This window comes from Phascolarctos cinereus, unplaced genomic scaffold, assembly GCF_003287225.1.
Source record: "Phascolarctos cinereus isolate Bilbo 61053 unplaced genomic scaffold, phaCin_HiC Scaffold_5;HRSCAF=322, whole genome shotgun sequence".
Lineage (NCBI taxonomy): Eukaryota > Metazoa > Chordata > Mammalia > Diprotodontia > Phascolarctidae > Phascolarctos > Phascolarctos cinereus.
In genome coordinates, this window is record NW_027555958.1 from 217,270,123 (window position 1) to 217,276,112 (window position 5,990).

Genomic DNA, 5,990 nt, shown 5'->3' on the forward strand with positions numbered 1-5,990 from the left:
GAAATACAGCTTACATAAAAATTTTACAATTTCAGGGGGTTTTGTTGTTCAGTTATTTCAGTTGCGTCTGACTCTTCATAACTCCATTAGGGGTTTTCTTGGCAAAAATAATAGAGTGGTTTGTCATTTCCTCCTCCATCTCATGTTACAGATGAGGAAACTGAGGCAATGAGGGTTAAGTGACTTGTCCAGGATCATACAGCTAATGTTTGAAGTCAGATCTGAATTTGAGTCTTCCTGATTCCAAGCCCGGTGTTCTACCCACTGCTAGGTAGATCTATACAATATACGACAGAATCAAAGGCCTCGGAAAAATCAAAAGAGATATGTATGAGGAAGTTTTGAGGTGCTGGGACCCTGAGAATGCCAAGGCAGAGTTGCCTGGAATGAATTCACACATTCAAGCCATCTCTTAGTCAAGTGGCCAAAAGTTATTGTAAGGCTTTAGCAAAAATGGGCAAGGGTCCTTAGGGAACCTATGAGAGGGTGCTGGGGCTCATATGGAAAAAGGGCATGGGAAAGGAATGCCAGGGATGCCGACAGGTCATCTAAGGGTCCAGGTGTCTTTGAGAGACATGGATGGGAAAGTGTAAGGAGTATACCAGATGCTGAGGGAGTTGTCAGAGACATGAACCTTGGGGATCTGGTGGGAGGAAGAGTCCTTGGGCCAGCCTGGGGCAAAAATCCTTGGTCCAGGCACCCCTCTGTCTGTTCTGATAAGAGAATGTGTTCTGCAACAAGAGAAAATTTTCTCACAGGAGAGGGGCCTACTGAGAAATTGGGAGGCTTCCAGAGACATGATCTTAGGGCTGGGGCCTGAGCACCCCATCAGCTATACTGAAATGAACATAAAAACTTTTTTTCTTTTGCAGGAGACTTGTTTAGTATCAAAGAATATCAGAGATGTCAAGGATCTTAAAGATGACCTGATTCCAGCCCCCTTTGTTTTACAGATTAGGAAATCAAGACTGAGAGAGAAAATATGACTGCTCCAAGGTCACACAGCTGGTTAGCAGCAAAGGCAGGTGTAGGTCCAAGCTAACCCTGGTCAAGTACACTTACAAAGCAGCATTTGACATTTAAGGTGATCTTTATATCCCACAATAAAAAAGAAACTAAAGAAAGGTCACTTTTCTCCATCTTTACTGATTCACAGAAAAATGGCTTCTAAAGAAATGGTGAAACTTTTGGCTTAAATATTCAGCATGGCCTGATAGAGAGAACTTCGGATTTGAAATTTGGGAGTTCAATTTCTGTCTCTGACACTACAGTTCTGTGACACTGACCTGGTTTCTTAGGCCCACTCAACCTTACTTTTTCTCCTCTGTAAAATGGAAATGATAATAATCCCCTCACAGGAGGATAAAATGTTAGAGTACACTCTAACACGTGGTGTTGTTTTTCTATCTTTTCAGTTGTGTCTGACCCTTCCTGGCAAAGATACTGGAGTGGTTTGCCATTTCCTTCTCCAGCTGACAGATGAAGAAATTGAGGCAAAGAGGGTTAAATGACTTGCCCAGGGTCACACAGCTAATAAGTTTCTGAGGCCAGATTTGAACTCTGGAAGATGAATCTTCCTGACTTCAGGCCCAGCACTCTATCCACGTTGTCACCTAGCTGCCCATTATTGTATTTCAGGCACAGCTATTATTTTTTCCCTTATTTAATGAAACTCCTCTCACAAAGTAAATTAAAACTTACATCCCACAAAATAATGACATTAGAAACAGATTTAAAATAAACGAACTTTTTTTTAATCTCAAGGAACTCATTTATTAATGGAGGAGATAAAATATAAACAGGTTCGATTCCTTGTATAAGCCTTTGAACTGCTTCTTGAAGGCAAGTGGGAGTGTGGGGTAGGGACAGCATTCGAGGTATGCAGGGTGGCCAGTAAAAGACACAATTTATTTGAGTAAATGGTACTAATTTATAAAATTGCATAAATGTTTAGTGCTTTGTATAAGTGCTATGGAAGCTGAGATAAGAGAGAAATAAATGTAGTCTGAAGTTTAGTCAATGAAAGTTTCGTGGAAGAATTAAGAGCTTTATCTGAACCCTGAAAGAAGGCTAGGACTTAGATGAGGTGAAGTCTCGAGAGCATGGAAAGCAAGGTTGTTCTGCTGGTTATTTTAGCAGTCCATCAGCTGAGTGGAAGGGAGAGTTGGGGGGGAGGGTACAGAGGTTCTTTCCTGTGCCCCTGAAATTACACCATTACTCAAGGGACCTCCTAGTCTGTTTATTCTCAGTGTCTGACCTGCCTTTAACCTTCCTCAGCTGGAGCTTAAAATACACCTAGTAGATCTGTTTACTTTGCTCATCTCTCTTTACTGGGTGTTCATCTCTCTTCTTCAGTCCTTGGTGTGAGGTTAAGTCAGCGCATCAATCTTTCACATGTTTGGGAAGTCCCAATTTAAAAGTTATGTTCCAAAAGTTCATTTTAAATTCAGTTGTTCGGAACTTGGAATATATTTTCTCTTGGCCTCAGTCTTGGCCCCGCCGCAGACTTGATCTGGAGGGTCGGTCAGAGGCAGCGCAGAGAGCCCGGGCATTTCCTCTTCCCCCAGGCAAGCTGGGGCAGCAGCAGCACTCCAATTAGGACCTCCTCTCCCTTTACCTGGACTAATGCTATAGCTTTCTGATTGACTCAATTCTCTCCTCACTCTACTCTTTCCTCAACTCAGTTGCCAGTGATTTTTCCTAAAGCATTGGTCTATTCAGATCACCTCCCTACTCAATGAAATCCAAGGGCTTCCCATAACCTTGGAGATATAATATGAAGTCCTTTGTTTGACATTTGAAGCTTTCACAACCTGGATCCTTCTTGTCTTTCCAATATTCCTGCATTCTGTCCCCACCCCCGACCACGTTCTATATGATCGGGCCACAGCAGCCTACTTTCTGTGCTTCCACATGACACTCCATCTCCACCTCCAGGCCTTTGTACTGGCTGTTCACCAAGCTTTGGATGGTTTTCCTCCCAACCTCTGACTCTGGGAATCTCTGGCTTCCTTTAAGTCCCAGCTCAAGCACCGTCTCTTCAAGGACCCCTGTCCTGGTCTTACCAGCTGCTAGTGCCCTCCCCTCAAAGGCTGTCTGTCATTCATCTACTCTGTTTATGATGTAAGATGTTTCTCCTTTAGGATGTAAGTTTTCTGAGGGCAGGCACTGTTTTTACTTTGTCTTTGGCTCTCTAGCACTTGGCACAGTGTCTGGTTCATATTTAGTGCTGAGTAAATGCTTCTTGATTGATTCATGGTCCTTGAGAGTTGATAAGGCTGAAAAATTCATCACCCTGTATCCACCTTGCTAATCAACACCTTCAACTTAGCTAGCCTAGTCAATGGAAAATAGACACAAGGTCCATCCCTCTACTAGTACTCCACACCATTCAAGTTCTGTAGAATCTTCCAGAATTTGTGCTCCAGTGGCATGGTGTTCAAGAGACCTGTGACACTTCTATGCCATGATAAAGAATCAGAGACAGGGAGTGATCAAAGGCCTAATGCAGCACTATCGCTATCTGGTACCATGGGTGTGCTAGTAAATGTATAACAAAATCAGGAAACATATACTTTTAAGTTTCATCTGCATTATTAATACTTTCTCAAGTTTAGAAAATCAATAAAACAATAAATCAAGCCCATGATATTAGCATCTGCTTATTCCTTGGGCTTAAAGCTCACATGGGGTTAGAGCTGGCTCCACCATACCCTTGTCTGGGTACTATATTTTACTTGGCGGTAGTGACCTGAAGTGAGATCAATCTCCCAAGAAAGAATAAAAAAGGTTGGCCTTGAACCTACACTGACCTTGGGTTCAGGTCTTGCCTTTTATATAAACTGATTGTGTGGGGAAAAAAGATCAGGATGAGATGTGGAATCCAAAAGCAAGGAGCCTCCACAGTGGGTGAGGTTCACAAAACCTCATGTTTACATCTGGTCTGGAACAAATTATCTCTTAGAAGTTCTCATCTTAAAAGTGGGGGAGAAATCTATTTTAGGCTAGTCAGTATAGCCCTTCTGTTACTATGTGCCAGCTACTGGGCACTGACTGAGAGAGCTAAGAATGTCAGTGATGAAATGGAAATTTGGATTCTAATACAGAATGTCAAGTCTTTATAGATGGAATATCTTCAGCTCCAAACCAAAGTTCATGTGAAGAACATTTCATATTGCATTAGAGACTTAACATTTATTCATAGCCAAGGGGTTAGGACACTGGACTTGCAGTCAGGAAGACCTGCCTCAGATACTTAGTACTTGTGTGGCCCTGGGCAAGCTACTTCCCCTCTCTGAGCCTCAGTTTCTCATCTGTAAAATGAAGATGTTGGACTGAATGGTCTTTTAAAGTCCCTTCCAGTTCTAAATTTATGTTACTATATACCAGGCACTGAGACTTGACTGATAGAATGTTAAGGAATCTTAAGATTCCAATCCCCCATTTGACAGATGGGAAAACTGAGGATCAGAAAGAAGCTGTGACTTATATCAAGTCACATAGATAATTAGTGGAAAAAATGAGAATAAAAGCCAAAAAGAGTTTAATCTAGCATTCTTCTTTTTCTCCTTATTTGGCTTACCTAAAAGATTTACCAAGTATCTATAAGCTTCACATTCTGACCATTTGGAAGGATAATCTGAGCTAACTAAGAAAACCTGGGATTAATAATATTAGCTAACATTTACATATCACCTGCTATCTCCCTGGCACCCTGCTAAGCACTTAATAATTTATCTCATTGGAGCTACACAAAAGCCCTGGGGGGGGGGTAAATGCTATTATTATCTGCAATTTACAGATGGGGGAAGTGAGGCAGATTTAAGGGGAAAATGAAAACAAACTGTTTTACACTACATTCTACTATGGGAACACAACATTTATCTGCAAAATTCTTGATAGAAAGCAGTAGGAATTTACTCTCCTCACCCAAAATATCAGGGAGGCTTGGAGAATTCCTTTGAAGGAAAATGTTGAACACTGTTAAGCTAAAAGAGCTTAAAAACGGCATTAACTCTAAGCATGTTGGCTGGACAGTCTCACAAAAGAGTGCTAACTCTTTCTCTGAAGAAGAAGCTCCAACTCCAGCCCCAGACGGAGACTCTAGCAACTTTAGAAACAGGATAGAACTTCAGTAGGGCATACACACTTGTCTGGGAAGCGAAGCATTAAAGCTGTTCCAGCTGAGCCATAAACCTGGAAACTCCCGAGTCGTATGGGTAATAGTCCCGTTCTCATGGGCAGCGTGGGAATCCATGGGAAAATGTATTTCTTTACTTCTTGGGTCATTTCCCTCATGTATTTCAAATGAGCCCTTATGGCAAGGTAACAATGTACATTTTTTTGGAATGGTTTTGTACAGTGGAGAGCAAAAGACGGGTTATAAGTAGACCCAGCTTCAAGAAGACCTGGCTTTAATCCTGCCTCTGACTCCGACTGGCTGGATGAGCCTGGGCTTAACTCTCTGTGTCCCGGGCAACTCTCAGACTAAAAAACCCAGGACAATGGTAGATGTGCTATTGGCAGAGGGAATTTCCTCTCCAGGGAGTTCACTACATAAATCAGCACCGGAATCTATATGATTTATTTTGGTATTCGTCCTAAATAAAAACTTTTTAATTTGAATTATTGTTCCTGGGTTTTGATAGTAAATTCCACATCTGCATAACTAGGATCACCCCCAAACAATACCTGGAGTAAAACAGGGAGTTATTTGAGATCCATATGATACCCAGATCTAGATGACCAACTTTGTATAATGATAAAATTATCCTAGTAGACATTCCTTACACAAAGAAAGAAACTCCATCTTTACATTTTAAATATCCTGTGTGGACCAGGTTAAGATCCTCACCAAAGTCCCAAATGCATTTCAAAAATCAGTTAAATAGATCCGGGCCTAGCTGCCCGCATTTGGGAGAAAGTGGGAGGTCTGAACCCTGCCGATCACGTGATCCTCCTTCCTCTTCTCCCCTCTTGCATTCCCCCCA